The sequence below is a fragment of the Dendropsophus ebraccatus genome, chromosome 10 (assembly GCF_027789765.1).
Source record: "Dendropsophus ebraccatus isolate aDenEbr1 chromosome 10, aDenEbr1.pat, whole genome shotgun sequence".
Lineage (NCBI taxonomy): Eukaryota > Metazoa > Chordata > Amphibia > Anura > Hylidae > Dendropsophus > Dendropsophus ebraccatus.
The window spans coordinates 44,495,287-44,513,637 of NC_091463.1; the positions used below are offsets into that span (position 1 = coordinate 44,495,287).

General features: G+C 43.6%; 1 protein-coding gene across 2 annotated transcripts in view; it reads right to left on the reverse strand.

Moving 5' to 3' along the window:
* The window catches only part of LOC138802432 (gamma-aminobutyric acid receptor subunit beta-4), a 170,776-nt gene that overhangs the window by 18,359 nt on the left and 134,066 nt on the right, over nucleotides 1-18,351 (reverse strand). The gene's annotated exons all lie outside the window — the stretch shown is intronic.

Genomic DNA, 18,351 nt, shown 5'->3' on the forward strand with positions numbered 1-18,351 from the left:
AGATTGGTAGGAATTTATCAATTGTTTTTGTGTAGGTTTTAGTGCATAATTGTTTTTTTTTATTTTCGACCAAACTCTTACTTGCTAAAAAAAAAAGTGCAACTTTTCCTGTGTTTTGTGCAAACATTGACAGCGTTGCACAATAATTTTCAACTTTTTACACTGGTTTTCTGTTGAAAGCAATCATAAATTTCCCCCTCGAAATTTCAAAGTGCATTGGTGCCTGCAAATAAGAGCACAAAATGACCCCCCATACAGATAGATGTACAAATATTCCAAACTACATAAATGATATTACACATTTCATCTTAGAATAGTTTTAATTCTAGCTTTAGTATTATAACTTATTCTCCTGATAATGATAAAAAAGGCACATTTCCCACGTGTCTACACTGCTCCTAGCCCCAGATTCAAACTTTTACAAATAATTCCAATTTTACATCATGGTACTTGGCTAGGAAACGACATCTCCCAGAATGCATTGCACTCAGAACCAACTGCTGGTACCTGTCTTTTAGTATCTGCCCACCAGGGGCTCGATCTGCTTTGCATAGAAAACCCAGTATCTATCCATCCATCCATCCATCCATCCATCCATATAAATAGATTAGAGAAAGAAACAGATGAAACAAGTGACTCCTTTCATTCAAATAGCATTGCTCATAAAAACAACGCTCAAAAAATATTAGGTACGAGATAAATGCATAGATATAGCAAGCCATTCAGGGAGAGAGCTGTGCAACTATGTGTTGCTGCACAGTTCTTTCTGTGATCAGCACAGCACTGAATCAGCACTTTACCCTAGGGAAGCAGCCAGGGTGGTCTGATACTGTGGGGGGCACACAGGCACTTTTTTAGCAAGGTGTTTTATTGCCAAAAAAGGGCATCTTTGGTCTATATTTTTATTTTGCAAGACTCAAAAGTTGGTGGCAGGAGAGGAGCCTGTATAACCACTTACTGCTGTCACTCAAGAGAAGTAGATAGAAAACGATATGTTCGTTTTAATGATTTATATTATAAAGTAATATAACTTTATTAAACAATGTATTAGCCATATATTTTTTAAGTCTTCACAGAAACCTTTGTGGCTAAAATAAAAACTGCTAATTTAGTAATATATAATATAGATATTAAAATGGAAAATTAAAGGGGTATTCTGCCTAAAGTAAACTTTTTATATGTCGCTGTCACTGAATGCACTCCCCCAGCGTCCTCCTGCGTCATCTTCGGGTCCCCTGCCTCCACTTCAGAGACTGATTGATCTGACATTGACTGGCCGCTCAGCCAATCACTGACTGAGACAGGACAGTGCCACAATGATTGGCTGAATGGGCTGTCACCCCCATACAAGACCATCTCAGAATTGGGGGTGGGATTGCTCTGATGGGAATCGAAGATGAAGGAGGAAACTGGGGGATCGCAGAAAAGTGTTCTCCCCAGGAGCAGCAACATATGAAAAGTTTTCTTCGGGCAGTATACCCCTTAAAGAAAAATATCACCAAAAATTCTTCAAAAATATGCTTAAAATAAGGTTTTGACTTAAACAATAGATTATTTTCTGATGACACATCCCCTGTAAGTACCACTTTACTATTAATTAGTCCAGTTGCTCAGCATTTGAATACTGGTGGCTAAAGAAGTTGGATGCAGCCCTAGGGCTGTATCCATGTTTTCCAGGACATGGATAGAACGGCGCAGTCATGAGGAAGCCAGTGCCACAGTGCTTTTTTTGAACCATGGCTAGGTTCCCGTGTACGGTGCCGTTCTATCCACAGGTATCGGGCTGGGGCTGAAGCACAGGAGGCGGGCCAGCCCGCCCTCAGTAAGAGGAAACTCCTGACCCTGTATGACGCGGATCCATTGATTCTAATGTCTCATGACATTAGTTCATAGCCATTATTTTGCAAACAGCAGCTGTCATTTTTAGTTGTTCACACATTGATATTTTTTTCTGCCCGTCATTCCTATTTTTCACCTAAATTCCAGTTAACTTTTTAGGGTGCCTTCACACAGAATGACTCGCAGCGGAAATCTTGCTGCAAGGTTTGCAGAGAGTTTCGCTACGAGGTAAGGTCCTGGCAGGTCCCTGTGAATACAGACCGCTGCGAGTATGTAATTCAGCCGCCCCCTTAACCCCTTCATCGGTTCCCGCTGTCGGTATACATTACCTGTCTCCTTGCTACACGGGGTCCCGGCTTTCTGCTCTGTTGCCCAGCCGCAGCCACCCTTAATAGGCACACCTAAAAGGGTGTTAAAAGCGGCTAGCATTAATCCTAGGCTTGACTACTTGGCCACTTAGGAAGCAACACTGACTGTCAATCAATTTCACATGCTGTTTTACAAATGGAATAGACAACAGGTGGAAATTATTGGCAATTAGCAAGACACACTCAAGGAGTGGTTCTGCAGATGGGGACCACAGATCATTCCTCTACCTATGACTATGCTTTCTGGCTGATGTTTTGGTCACTTTTGAATGTAGGTGGTGAGACGGGTGGTGAGAAAGGCAAGTACACCAGGAGACGTGGAGGATGCCGTAGGAGGGCAACAACCCAGCAGCAGGACCGCCTTTGTGCAAAGAGGAACAAAGCCCTGCAAAATGACGTCCAGCAGGCCACTAATGTGCATGTGTCTGCACAAAAGGTTAGAAACTGATTCCATGAGAATGGTTGAGGGCCCAATGTCCACAGATGGAGGTCGTGCTCACAGCTCAACACTGTGCAGGACATTTGGCATTTGCCAGAGAACACCAGGATTGGCAAATTCACCACTGGCGCCCTGTGCTCCTCAGAAATGAAAGCAGGTTCACACTGAGCACGTGACAGATGTGACACAGTCTGGAGACAGCGTGGAGAGCGATCTGCTGCCTGCAAAATCCCTCAGCATGACCAGTTTGGCAGTGGGTCAGTAATGGTGTGAGGTGGCATTTCTTTGAAGTGCCGCACAGCCCTCCATGTGCTCGCCAGAGGTAGCCTGACTGCCATTAGGTACCAAGATGGGATCCTCAGACCCCTTGTGAGACCATATGCTGGTGCGATTGGCCCTGGGTTTCTCCTAATGTAAGATAATGCCACAGACTGTCCAGGAGTTGGCAGATGCTTTAGTCCAGATCTGGGAGGAGGTCCCTCAGGAAACCATCCGCCACCTCATCAGGAGCATGTTCAGGCGCTGTAGGGAGGTCACACAGGCATGTGGAGGCCACACACAATACTGTAGAAAAACTCCTCCACTACAACAACAGGATGCCTGGCGCAGGTCCAGGAAGCCAGAAAACAATAGCAAATATTAAAATAATTTAAAAACATATGATACAAGACACGACGTGTTTCTCAAGTGTCCGTTCATATGTTTTATTAAATTATTTTAATATTCGCTATCGATTCCTGGCTACCTGGACCTGTGACAGGCATCCTGTTATTGGAGTGGAGAAGTTTGTCTATTGTGTTAGGGTCCTATTCTACGGGCCGAGGAGGGCCCGATCAACGATGTAAACGAGCGGCGATCTGCTAGATCGCCGCTCGTTTACTGGGCCTATTCCACGGCCCGATGATCGTTGAGCGAGGGCTGCAAGGACATCGTTACCAATGTCCTTGCAGCCCTTGCAGCATCATACATTACCTGGCTGCAGGGCTTGTCCTCTGCTCCGTCTCCTCCCCGGGTCCCCCGTGCTCTATCTTCTGAATGGCCGGTCAGCTGTCAGGCCACACTCAGCCAATCACAGGCCGCGGCAGTCCCGGCCTGTGATTGGCTGAGCGCTCCGTCAGCTGACCGGCCATTCAGAAGATAGAGCGCGCGGGACCCGGGGATGAAGACAGCGCAGAGAAGGAGCCCTGCAGCCAGGTAATATATGATGCTGCTGCTGTTTCTTCTCAAATCGTCAGTCGCCCGCCGTGCACCGCTATTCAACCGTAGCGATGCGCGGTGGGGGAACGATGATTTTAGGTCTGGCCCTAAATGAACGATCAGCCAATGACACGATCATCGGCTGATCGTTTTCTCTATTTCACCGAACGATAATCGGCCGAATCGGGCCAAATGGGGCCGATCCGGCCGATAATCGTTACTGTGGAATAGGGCCCTTAATCCCCGAGAGAATTAAACGGGAGTGGCTGCGGTTCTTTTATGTACTTTTTGTGAGAGTTGTGCCTTATACTTGCTCAACACACTAAGGTGAGAGTTCCATATATACCTTCACCCTATTTCTTTTGTCTGGATTGCGCTATGGAGCGCTGTCTCTCATTCTATTTGTAAAACACAATACTGAGCCTCATTTTGACTTGTTTTAAGGACATTACAAAGTTGGATAAGCCTGTAGTGTTTTTCCACTTTAATTTTGTGTGTCACTCCAAATCCAGGCCTTCATTGGTTAATAAATTTGATTTCCATTGATGATTTTTGTGTGATTTTGTTGTCAGCACATCTCTACTTTGTACAGAACAAAGTATTCAGTGAGAATATTTCATTCAGATCTAGGATGTGTTTTTCAAGTGTTCCCTTTATTTTTTTGAGATATATATAATTTTTTGCTGTTAAACAGGTCAGTGGCTAGATTGCTCATATTTTTGTAGTAGGTGGCTTAGTGTCTTGACTGTTCCCATTACCTCCTCTTCTGAGTTTCTCATTGGGTTTGTGAACGTTTGAGGCATATTTGAGGATGGTAGAGTGAAAATAAGAAAGCCTGGACTGCCTAGTTTGCACATACACCTGAAAGAAAAGTCACTCACTTGGGAATCTGGGACAGCTGTCCTGGAATCCCTTTTAGTGTGTACCAATAGAGCAGGATCTGAGGGCCACCCTGGCATGCCATAGGTTCGCCACAGGCCTACTGTATGTAAACTCTAACAAGCTTGTAAATCACTCTGCCAAAAATGTCTCTTTATTATATAAAAAGCCTAAGGTTTTGGCCACTAGGTGTCTCACTTCCCTGCAAACTGTTTCCTGTTGTTAGGGGAATTCCATCTATAGCTGCAAAGAGATGGGAGAAGATGGGAAAGTGGAGCTTAGCTAGTGAAATGTGTAGAGGAGAGCCTGAACTGAATTCATGCATCCTGACCTGTAAGTGTTCTTTATTGTTTATATGCTGCCCGAGAGGTAAAACAAAGGCTTTACAACTGTCTCTTGTGAAAATGAAAAGAAAGGGTCCATTAGTTAGAAGACACAGTCATTTATGAACATGTCCCTACTATTTTCACAGTAAATGCCTCATAGTAGAAGAGGAAGAAGGATGTTTAGATCTGTCTGCTAGCTCATGGTCATCATCTTTATCTGATTCAGCTGCTTAGTACTAATTCTTGGCAATACTTTTATGTGCACTCTAAGGGCTTATTCCCTTGTCCTGTATTTTATGGATTCTGCGGACGGGGAAGCCCTGTAGTGGAGGGTTTCCCTGCCCGGCATGATTTATCAATATCATGCCGGGAGCGGGAAACTGTTTGAATCTCCGCGTCTCTGTCACTACATGCTGGGCAGAGAAACACTCCACTACAGGGCTTCCCCGTCCATAGCATCCGTAAAATATTGTGCGTGGGAATAAGCCCCTCGCGTTAATTAGCGCTTTTGCAAATTGCACAATTCACAATAAAATATTCATAATTTTGATGCAATTATTGCTAATTTATGATGAAATATCGCTAATTAATAGTAATAAAACGTGCATTAAATGGTATTTATGAACACAGCCTCAGGGTTTGTTCACATACGTTGGCGTTTCATTACACTAACGCAATAAAGGATGGCTGGATGGCAATTAAATGATTGATTATTGCAATGAAGAGATGCAGCACTGCAATGAAATGATCAATTACTACAATTAAATGATGCATTCACTTTGGATTTTTGTTGCATTACTGCATGAGCAAACAAAGCCTTACACAATGCAGTTTTGTTCCAGTTGTGTGGATGTTTTTTGATGCAGCTTTAAAGCCAAAACCAGGCGTGGATCATAATGCATGAGATAATATATAGAACAGATGCTACTTCTACTCCTTTTTAAATCCACTCATGGTGTGTAGAGTAGAAATAACATCTGTTCTATACATTATATAATTCACTGTGATCCGCGCCTGGTTTTAGCTTTACAGCTGCATCATAAAATCTGAGCTAATGCTGGACTCACGGCAGTTTTTTTTTTTTTTTTTTTTTTCAAACTGCTACTGCAGTTTTTAAGCCAAAGCCAGAAGTGGATTTAGACAGAGTGGGAAAAGTAGGACTTATACTTCCACTTCCTGCTGGATCCGCATCTGGATTTGGAATGTGTGATTCCAGCATAAAACTGAAACACAACTGCATTCTGTGAAAGCCCCCTTAGGGTGGTATTACACGGGCTGAGCAGGGCCGATAATACCTGTAAACGAGCAGCGATCTGCTAGATCGTTGCTCGTTTACTGGGCCTATTACACGGCCCGATAATCGTTTGACAAGAGCTGCAAGGACATTGTTACCGATGTCCATGCAGCCCTTGCTAAACTGGCATACATTACCCATCCACGTTCCAGGGCTGCTCCTGCCGTCTGCTTCTCCCGGGGTCCCGCGCGCGCTCTAGCTTCACAGCGGCCTGTCAGCTGGTAGGCTGCTCAGCCAATCACAGGCCGGGACCGCCACGGCCTGTGATTGGCTGAGCGGCCTATCAGCTGACAGGCCGCTGTGAAGCTAGAGGGCGCGCGGGACCCAGGGAGAAGCGGACGGCAGGAGCAGCCCTGGAACGTGGATAGGTAATGTATATCGTTAGTCGCCGGCCACGCACCGCTATTACACGCATCGGTGCACGGTCGGCCCCTGACAAAAATAGGGTCTAACCTATATCAACGATCAGCCGATGATCGTTGTCATCGGCTGATCGTTGCATTTATTACACGGAGCGATAATCGGCCGCATCGGGCCAATTCGGCCGATTATCGTTCCGTGTAATAGTACCCTTAGGGTGCCCACGAACATGCTTTTTGTTTGGTGCCAAAAAACAAGCAAGCAAGCAAAAAGACAGTGCTGTGCATGGTGTTTTTTTAATGCATTTTCAGTTTAGTTTTTTTGTTTTTTTCGGGCGGGGGGGGTTGCGTTATTCACTTTATGCGTAAGTTTAACTTTTGGCGTTTATTGGGCCAGTGTTTTTACCTGAACATGGACTTCACTGCTGAAGTCCGTGTTCGAGTCAAATGCCAACGCGAATGCCAACGCAAAAGACAACTTACCACTGGGTTATCTGAAAAACAAAAGGGAAGGGAGATTGTGCAACTTCATGGTTATAAAGAGTGGGCCAGCAGTTAAAGCACTCTCTGTAAGTGCCACATCATAAAAAATAATTTAGTCTTAGGCTAGCTTCACCTGATTACAGTAGCCAGAATGGCTATAACGAGACAATGGAAAGCAAAAAACCCGCCAATAGCAGCGGAGGTCCTCCAAGATATGCGCAGGATTTACTCTCTAGAGCGCCTTATTGCCTTTGGGCATGATAGCAGCCTCTCCTTTGACTCCCAGTGGTTCGCATGGACAACAAACCCATATCACTCTGATCCCCCTGCATATTGAAAAGGGACAACAATAACACATGGACACATTCGGAACTTTAGGTCATAGACACTCGTGCTTACACAGGTGCTGGAGGACCGGACGACCGGAGGACAAGATGACAGCTTGTTGATGTTATATTCACCTATTCACCAGTTTACCATTTGCATTGTTGCATCTGACTGCAAGACACTATATGTATTTGTACTTGTATTATACTTGTATTTGTTTTGTTTGCTAATTTAGAAGGTATCATGCATCCTAGTTTACAATACACTCTGAGCCAAGTTGCACCACCATTTGAGTTGCAATACTCTTACTATTGTTATATGTACACCTACTGCTCCTGATATAAGCTACTTTTAGAGATGAGTGAACCTCGAGCATGCTCGAGTCGATCCGAACCCGAACTTTCGGCATTTGATTAGCGGTGGCTGCTGAAGTTGGATAAAGCCCTAAGGCTATGTGGAAAACATGGATATAGTCATTGGCTGTATCCATGTTTTCCAGACAACCTTAGAGCTTTATCCAAGTTCAGCAGCCCCTGCTAATCAAATGCCGAACGTTCGGGTTCGGATGGACCCGAACCCGGTTCGCTCATCTCTAGCTACTTTATCTGCATGTATACCTGCAATTTTCTTATTGTTTGTTTGTTAAAAAACTTGAAAAATTTCCTCAATAAAAACTTTATTGAACTCACAACTCAACTTACAATGGCCCCAGGATACAATATTTTCAACATACAATGTTATTTTTTGGGCCATCGTAACTTGAGACCAGACTCAACATGCAATGCTACAGACAGTCAGGATCTGCGGCAGAGGTGATTAACCAGATGATTGACCAATGAAAGTGCCCAATTTACTGGTAAAACCCCAGTTCCTGAAGTGCACACACTGAATAGCACTTGTCTACAGTACAGAGTTATAGTACATGTCCTGTACTGCTCTTTACCTGCACCAGGATAAGTTGCTCCTTTGGGCACCAGGTAAGGGCGGTTTCATTTTATTTTTCTGGGACCCTGTGTGATCTACAGTCCTCTACATAGAAAGTAATTTACAGTCTCCAGTCGCTCCATTTGACTGTTATATGTAAGGACTTTCTTTATCCTTATTAGTTATCTGCTGATTTCCCTTTAAATTTTTTTTTCTCATTTTAGGATGATATTTTGGGGCTTCAGAACCAATTACCACTTTTCCATAGAGTTTTAGTTTTAACGTACAATGATCCTCGCAGAACCAATTAATATCGTATGTTGAGGGACCACTGTATTAATCGCGTCCGTTGTTGCTGATTTGCAACAACGGTCGTGATCAATACTTAACTTACATTGTGCTGCAGCTAGAGGGAATCCCGGCCGGAGTGTATACACATAGGGGGAGATTCGTCAAAGGGTGTAAAATTTAGACCAATTACAGCTTAGCTTCCAGCTCTGGTGAAAGGAAAGCTGAGCTGTGATTGGTTGCTGTGGCCAGTTTGCACCAGTCTAAATTTTATACCCTATGATAAATCTCCCCCATAGTATAAACTTTTGCCGGAATCGTTTGCGGACACTTAAAAAACTGACATGTCAGTTTTCTGCGGCCACTATTCGTTGAATATTAGTGCACACAGTGCAAGCTCCATTGTCTGCAGCAGGGAATTGGGATGTGGGCGCACACTGATGCGCCCGTATCCCAATTTATCAGAAATGAAGATCATCCGGCCGGTACCTTTGACCTTCGCAAACACTGGTCGTTCTGTGACCCGGACGGGTCACAGAACGGACGGTGTTTTACAAAGTGTGAACATGGCCTCACAGCGGATTGCTGCCAATTCCACAGAAAAATCGGCTGCAATACTCTGTGGTGTCATTCCCTATGGCTTTACATAACAGTAGATTGGCTAAGCGGGATGCCAGGGAGCTAGGAGCAGGAGAAGTAGACGGGAGCACGGCAGGTAATGTGATAGCCCATTCTCGCAGCAGAATGAAAATCCACTGCAAGAATGTAAAACCCTAGGGAATGACACTACAGAGTAAGTAGTTGGTAGGGGTCCTAACTAGCCGCTGTCCAGGGGGTTGTCAGGCTCCTGCTTTTGCCTAACACCTCAATCAGAATACTAGTAGCAATATTCTATATTATTCTATGATGGAAATATGTCTAAATACAGTAACACGGTATCACGTAATAGTAGCCCAGCATCCACTATGTGAGGATGTGGTGGAATGTCAGAGAATCCTCATCACTATACAGTACACGGGTCATCAATGCCTCTCCTAGGGCAATAAACTGGGAAGATGGAGCTACCCCAGCACACAGTAGTTGTGAAGAGAAGATATTCTGCATTTGTACTCTTTCCATATTCCTGTGTGGATTACAATAGAATTAGTTAGTTAATTTATCAGAGTGCATTACAAAGGATTTATCTGCACTACCTGTGTGAATTACAAAGGGTTCTATCTGCTTCATCTGTGTGGATTACAAAGGGATTTGTCTGCCTCAGCCTTGTGGATTGCTACAACCCTTTCCCAGCTGTCATGGGAAGATGTCCTGGGGACATACCACTGACATAAACTCGCTTATTTTGTAGGGGTCATATGGCATGTCATGATTCCCATGGACAACATTATCTGAAGGCTGATTTATAGGTTACTATTGTAAAGCTGGGGGGAAAAATGCCATAAAAAGGACTAAATTGGCGCATGGTGTTTTTTGAGGTCATATGTTATCTGAGAGTCAATGGGGGAAATTAAACGCAATACCCATAGGATGTTTTTAGCTATGGTGTTTTTCTCCAGGGCAATTTTGTGCATTTCAGTGCATTTGCAGTTTTGTAAAATTACAGCAGGCCCAATGATCAGCGTTTTTTTCAGTATGCATATTGGCTTTTTTTCTGATGTCCCCCCCCCCCCCAGTTTTTCTATTGAATTCCTGGAATCGCATGGCAAATAATCACATGACTTGTACGATAAAAAAACAAAGCATTATACTGAGAAAAAGGAAAACTGCTGGAGCAGAGCACTGGCCGGAGAACTGGAGAATCAGATGCCGGATTCCAAGCAGCGCGTCTGGTATGTATAGTCTGCTCTTTGTGATCTGGAAACTGGCAGCACAAAATTATATATATATGTATGTATATATATATATATATATATATATATATGTGCTGTCATTTTCCAGGACTGTATGAGTAATACAAGGATTGTTCATGCGGCCCATTTCTTGTGACATTTAAAGGCACCGCAAATGAGCTGCTGATCTGCGCTCGTTTGCGGCCCTGACGACCGGGAAAGCCATTGGTTTAAAAGGATCTTATTTAGGCTTATTTATGACCACATCAAATTTTTACTTTGAAATGGTCTGTATAGATGAGTAAATCTCCTGAGATTTGTTTTGGGTATAATTCAGCTAGAGATGAGCAAAATTACAGTAATAACAAAGCGAAGTCCCCTGATGAACCTGTGATTGCCAAAGCATGTACAGGAGCAGGGACTCAAAGGCAGGAGTCTCTGGCCCTGTACAGCATACTAAACTGTGCACCCGACCCAGTGAATGCAATAAGGGAAAGGTGTGATGCATACTGCAGTGCCGCTCACCATAAAGATTATCTGACAGATTATCTGCCAAAGATTTAAAGCCAAAGCCAGGAATGGATTTCAAAAGAGGAGAAATCTCAGGCTTTCCTTTGTGACCTGTTCTCTGTTTATAGTCTGTTTCTGGCTTTGGCTTAAAATCTTTAGCAGATAATCTGTCAACTGAAAATCTTTGGCAGATAATCTGACAATCTGTGTAAATAGAACCTTAGTGTACAGAAACAGGGATGAAACCAGTCTGAAACAAATCACAAAAAGTTTGAATTTTAATTAATTAAATTTTTTTGTGACATTGGGACTGAGTCTGATTTGTGCTGATTTGGTTCACTCTTCTCTAATGGTCATAAATCATTAGACCTTTCTTCAGGAGAGGAGTTAAAAGCTGAGAAAGCTATTTGAGTTCATTGATAACAGCACATTGCAGAGGCTGTAGGCCAGCAAAGCTCTAGCCAAAGATTTAAAGGGGCTGCCTGATCAAAGAGGCAGACGGCTAGAGTATGCTATACTCCTCTCTCTCAGTCCAGCATTGGTGTCTGATTTTGCTTACTTACATTGACAATTCACTGCCAATGACGATATGATCCTGCTGCATCCTTACTGATTGTCAGGGAGACAGAACATTGTCATTGGGATAAGTAAACAAAAGCACCAATTTGGAATAGAGTGCTAAACTAGAAACGAAAAAGCAGTATGGCATAGTTGGTTAATTTATAGCCTGCCTTTCACTTACTTTTCTAACAAATTGGTCAACCCCTTTAAGAGTTGGTGTGCTTAGATAATGGGTCTCCAAACTGCGGCCCTCCAGCTGTTGCAAAACTACATTTCCCATCATGCCTGGACAGCGAAATCCAAAGCTTTAGCTGTCCAGGCATCATGGGAGTTGTAGTTTCCAACAGCTGGAGGGCCGCAGTTTGGAGACCCATGGCTTAGATCAAGGAGATCAAGACTTTGTGCAAAGTGCAGAGTCTAATTTAGAGATTAAGGGCCCTATTTCACGGGACAATCATCGTTCGCATAATCGTTAACGATAAACGATCCAAACGACCACTATTGCGAAAGACCTGAAATCGTTCATCAAGTTACACGAAACGATAATTGTTACTTATGATCGATCTTGCGGTCGTCTTGTTGTCGCTATTGCGTTCGTCACTACTGCGAACGACCAAACAACATCTTATTCAATGCGAACGATTTGCGAACAAGCAACGATAAAAATAGGTCCAGGTCTTATTAAACGATCAACAATTTCTCATTTGGTCGTTAATCGTTAACTGCTATTCAAACGAACGATTATCGTTTAGATTCGAACAATTTAACGATAATCTGAGCGATAATCGTGCCGTGGAATAGGACCCTAACTCCTTGAAGGCTGGAGCAATTACTGCCGATAAGCCGTTTTACGGTAGTCACTAATGAGCTTTTTTCTGACCAAATCCCCTTTTACATGGTGCAGTCACAAAAAAGTGGTGATTGCAGGCGTACAGCTGTCAGCATGAGTGAAGACACCTCTGCAGTAGTCAAATCATAATTGCCGAATGTATACAATCTGCTCTGCTCTCTTACCCCATCAACACCCAGCAATAGGTTTCCATTGCAGCTCAGGGACTTTCAATGGCCCCCAGGCCTGCCATGTGTGCCTCTGTACGGCCATGCTAGAAGCACGACTGTATAGATTGCCTGTCAAAAGTTATGGCATAAGATAAAGGATAACACACTGACTGTTGGAGGTACTGAGTAGCTGAGTTCGCTTCATAGAAATGAGTATCAGCTGCTTCCAGCAAACACCACTAACTTATGGTGTGTTTACACAGAGAGATTTATCTGACAGATCTTTGAAGACAAAGCCAGGAACAGACTATAAACAGCGATCAGGTCATAAAGGAAAGACTGAGATTTCTCCTCTTTTCAAATCCATTCCTGACTTTAGCTTAAAAAATCTGTCAGATAAATCTCTCTGTGTAAATGCACCATTATGTAATGACAGACATCAGTGATCACGCTGATGTCTGCCATTAACCCCCTAAATGCGGCAATTTAATATTTCAAGTGTCACTGTTGTTATAAGTTTGAAAATCTAAATCACCAGGGGATGTCTGCAAATTTTTTTTGTTATCATGCTTTAAAACACAGGTGTCAAACTCAGGCCCTCCAGCTGTTGCAAAACTACAATTCCCATCATGCCTGAGCAGCCAAATCTAAAGCTTTGGCTGTCCAGGCATGATAAGAAATGTAGTCTTGTAACATCTGGAGGGCCTGAGTTTGACACCTATGCATTAAAACAAAGTCATATTTATCTAAAAACCCAGGTCTAGTTGCGAAGGCAAGGCTTTTTAGTCTTGTGCTGGTTGGGAAAAAAAGTCTAAACATATGAAATCCCGGCCAGTACGGAGGGTCACGGCCCAATGTGTCTGTTAGAGATGAGCGAGTAGTACTCAATCGAGTAGCTATTCGATCAAATACTATACTTTTCAAATACTCATCTGACCAAAAATGCAGTAAAAAAATTTTTCTCCTCCCACCTTGCCTGGCGCCTTTTTCTAGCCAATAACTATGCAGGGGCTGACAGGCCCTATGAGCACGCAGGCATCGTTAGAACAACGTCTGCAATCATTAGTTGGCTTACTCGTGTGACACCTCCCAACTATAAGAACTTGGCTTTTTCTACTCGTCATCAAATACCATCTTGAAGGTAGTCAGGGAGAGATCCAGGAGAATTTAGCTGATTGTAGGCAGGCAAAACCCCAAAAGCCCTTCTTAGGGCTACTACAATACATAGCACAGTATATATCACAAACAGGCTGCTCACTCTGAAGAACATGCTTCAGTTCATTTATTTGCTCCTACATTCTAATTGTTGCAGGACAAGTTGAGGGAGAGATCTTGAAGTAGGGACAATTAGAATTTTAAGGCAAGATTTCAAAATCCCTTTTCAGTAGGGCATATAGCTCGGTCCAGACAGTGAATAGGCTGCCTACCAGCACATCATCTACTTAGACAGACAGGCAGGCAGGCAGCTGATAATTCTCCAGAATAGGTTCTCCAGACCTACAGTATTTACTGTTACACTCTAACAGTAGCAAGGCACAGTTTTGGTGCTCTATGCTACTTATAAAAATCTAATTGTGTCATGCCTATTTGCTGTTACTTAATTGTAGGAGGACAAGTTTTGGAAGTGGCAGATGACTTTTAAAATTTCAACAGGACATGTCTGACCACATTACAAACACACACAATGACAGTTAGCGGTGGTACTGTTTGAATTTTCCCTTGCCTATGCCATCTGTGGTTGTCATAGGCAATGTGATTTAAAGGGGTGCATGAAAATGTTTCTTTTGCTTAAAATTTGGCTTTCTGTCCATGCTAATGTAGAGGAAAGAAGGTTTCCATGTATTTTTTCCACTTGACATAGAGGTTATATTGTGTTTGGAGTGTATTGTTGATAGGCTGTGATAGTGACGTAATGCTGCGACATTTTAGATGCTTTCCCTGCTGTCCCAGTTGCATTCCAGAGCTGTGTGCATCAATTTCTGAGGTGTCATTGTGGACTTGGTGACCTCCAAGTGGTCGAATTTAGGTTTCAAAGAAACAAGTATTTTTCTCCCATAGACTTTAAGGGGTTCGATATTCTATCGAAAAGTCGAATATCACAGTCTGTTCACATCGAATTTCGAGCTTTTGAATATTTCACTACTCGCTCATCTCTAGTGTCTGTCAATCAAACAACTGCCTTCTCTGTGAAGGCAGATGACCTGGGAAACATTGGACTTCCTGTATCTAAACACAGATGGTCTTGTGTTTCCCATGATGACAAAAAAAAATGATAATGAATGAAAATTTCAAACTTGCTTTATATCACATACCCTGTTGATTTACATTTTGAAAGTTATAATGACAGTAACACTTTAAGTGATTTAGTGCTTCATAGATTGTAACAGTAGCCAGGAGTATGCCTTTAATTTAGTTCTGTGCTCTACTAGAGCTTCCTAATTCCAGTCCTCAGGCCTCACCAACAGGTCATGTTTTGAGCATGTTGGGAGGGGGGCCCCATACAGTTTTTGCTATGGGGCCCCATGAATCCTAGTTACGCCCCTGAGCCAGATACATGTCCCCTTGCAGCCATATACCTCCTCCTTGTAGCCAGACACATGTCCTCTTACAGCCATATACTCTCCCCCTTTGCAGCCCAACACCTTCCCTCTGTATCCAGATACAAATACCCATGGATCCCTATATCTCTCATCCTGTAGCCAGAAAATTGTCCCTTGAGGGTTAAAACCCACACAACGTATACGCAGCGAATACGCAGCAGATTAGATCTAAATAACTTAGATCTAAATTAGCAAATACGCAGCAGATTAGATCTAAATAAATTAGATCTAAATTTGTTGCGTATCTGCTGCGTATACGGTGTTTGGGTTTGTACCCTAAGGGTACAAACCCACACACCGTATACGCAGCAGATACGCAGCAAAAACGCAGCAGATTTGAAGCAGATTTGGTGGTGCAGATTTGATGCTGTGTTCAGTTATTTAGATCTAATCTGCTGCGTATTTGTTGCGTATTTGCTGCGTATTTGCTGCGTATCACAGCATTAAATAAGCTGCGTATACGGTGTGTGGGTTTGTACCCTAAGGGTACAAACACATACACCGTATACGCAGCAAATACGCAGCAGATCTGCAGCAGATTTGATGGTGCAGATTTGATGCTGTGTTCAGTTATTTAGATCTAATCTGCTGCGTATTTGTTGCGTATTTGCTACGTATTTACTGCGTATATGGTGTGTGTGTTTAAACCCAGCCATACCCCTCCCCCTGCAGCCAGATACATGTCTCCTTATGGCCAGATAACCCCCCCCAGCCAGATACATTTCCTCTTACAGCCAGATACTTCCCCCCTTGCAGCCATATACCTCCCCCTTACAGCCAGATACATGTCCCTTTACAACTATAAACCCTCCCTCTTGTAGCCAGATAAATGTCCCTGTGCAGTCATATAACCCCCCCCACCTTGCAACCAGATACATGTTCTCTTACAGCCAGATACTCCCCCCCCCCTTTGCAGTCAGATACATGCCCCTTGCAGCCATAGACCCCCTTGCAGCCAGATACATGTTCTCTTACAGCCAGATACTTTCCCCCTTGCAGCCATATACCTCCCATTTACAGCCAGATACATGTGCCTTTACAACTATAAACCTTCCCCCTTGTAGCCAGATAAATGTCCCCTTGCAGTCATATAACCCCCCCCCCCACACACACACACACACACACACACACCTTGCCATCAGATACATGTTCTCTTACAGCCAGATACTTCCACCCTTTGCAGCCAGATACATGCTCCTTGCAGCCAGATACCCCCCTTGCAGCCAGATACATGTTCTTTTACAGGCAGATACTTCCCCCCTTGTAGCCAGATACATGTCCCTTTACAGCTACAGTATATACCTCTCCCTTGCAGCCAGATTCATGTACCTTGTAAATAGGTACATTTCTCCCTGCCAGAGTTGCGCATCAGGTGCTCAAGTAGGTAGGACAAGGCTGGTGGGAAGAGCTACTAGAGGGGGGCCTCAGAGCTGTCATTAAGGACCAATCAGTGACATTCCTGAGGCCATGTTACTTTACTTGTTGAAATGGTGAGCGATTTAGAACCCCCCCCCCCCCACACACACACACACACACGCACACACATCAGCACATACTATGATTACACTCACCGGCCACTTTATTAGGTACACCATGCTAGTAACAGGTTGGACCCCCTTTTGCCTTCAGAACTGCCTCAATTCTTCGTGGCATAGATACAACAAGGTGCTGGAAGCATTCCTCAGAGATTTTGGTCCATATTGACATGATGGCATCACACAGTTGCCGCAGATTTGTCGGCTGCACATCCATGATGCGAATCTCCCGTTCCACCACATCCCAAAGATGCTCTATTGGATTGAGATCTGGTGACTGTGGAGGCCATTTGAGTACAGTGAACTCATTGTCATGTTCAAGCAGAAATCGAGACTCATCAGACCAGGCAACGTTTTTCCAATCTTCTACTGTCCAATTTCGATGAGCTTGTGCAAATTGTAGCCTCAGTTTCCTGTTCTTAGCTGAAAGGAGTGGCACCCGGTGTGGTCTTCTGCTGCTGTAGCCCATCTGCCTCAAAGTTCGACGTACTGTGTGTTGAGAGATGCTCTTCTGCCTACCTTGGTTGTAACGGTTGGCTATTAGAGTCACTGTTGCCTTTCTATCAGCTCGAACCAGTCTGCCCCTTCTGAAATACTCAGACCAGCCCTTCTGGCACCAACAACCATGCCACATTCAAAGGCACTCAAATCACCTTTCTTCCCCATACTGATGCTCGGTTTGAACTGCAGGAGATTGTCTTGACATGCCTAAATGCACTGAGTTGCCGCCATGTGATTGGCTGATTAGAAATTAAGTGGTAACGTGCAGTTGGACAGGTGTACCTAATAAAGTGGCCGGTGAGTGTATGTCCCAATGTTTATATAAGCGCTTATATGTATATATATGTAACTTCTATCCACTGTTAGTGCACTATACATTCATTCATTCATTCATTCATGAATATGGATGTATGTTTAGTAGCTTGTATGCTATAAATATGGACCATTGACCATCATGCATTGATTGAAAATGCCTGAAATGTTGTTTCCTTTGGATGGAATCAATCACTTGGGGGAGATTTATGGCAGAGTCTTACAATAGTAATGTCCTTTGTTGCCCGTAGTAACCAATCACAGCTGAGCACTTATCACTGATTGTGAGCTTGATACATAAACAACAGCGGCAGTTATGATGACATCACAAGCACAAAGCTTATGATGTCACACATGGTGCGGAATATACGGTTGTAGCTGAGGTTTCTGCTGTTATTTACAGGTTGGCAGCTTGAAGAAGACGCGGCCAGGTAGGGAGCTCTTCGCTGAGGCCTCGTTCACACATGGAGCTAAGTTTAGTAAACACCCCATCTGGGCACATGTGTGAACATGGCCTTAAAGGCGTTTTCCAAGGGAAGTTGAGTTATGGTCTATGCACAGGATTGGCCATCATTCCCTGGAAACCCCTTTTGTAATGGCTGTTCTTATGTAGACAGCCCCCTATCTGTTGTATGTCTGCTGTGTGGTAGGTTGTATATTAGATTGTAAGCTCCTGCGGGGAGCAGGACCTCTACACATGTAGCTTGTGTTACCATGAAATGCTTTGTTGTGTTCATGTTAACACTGGTGACATCTGTATCGTACATTGCAGTGCAAGCTC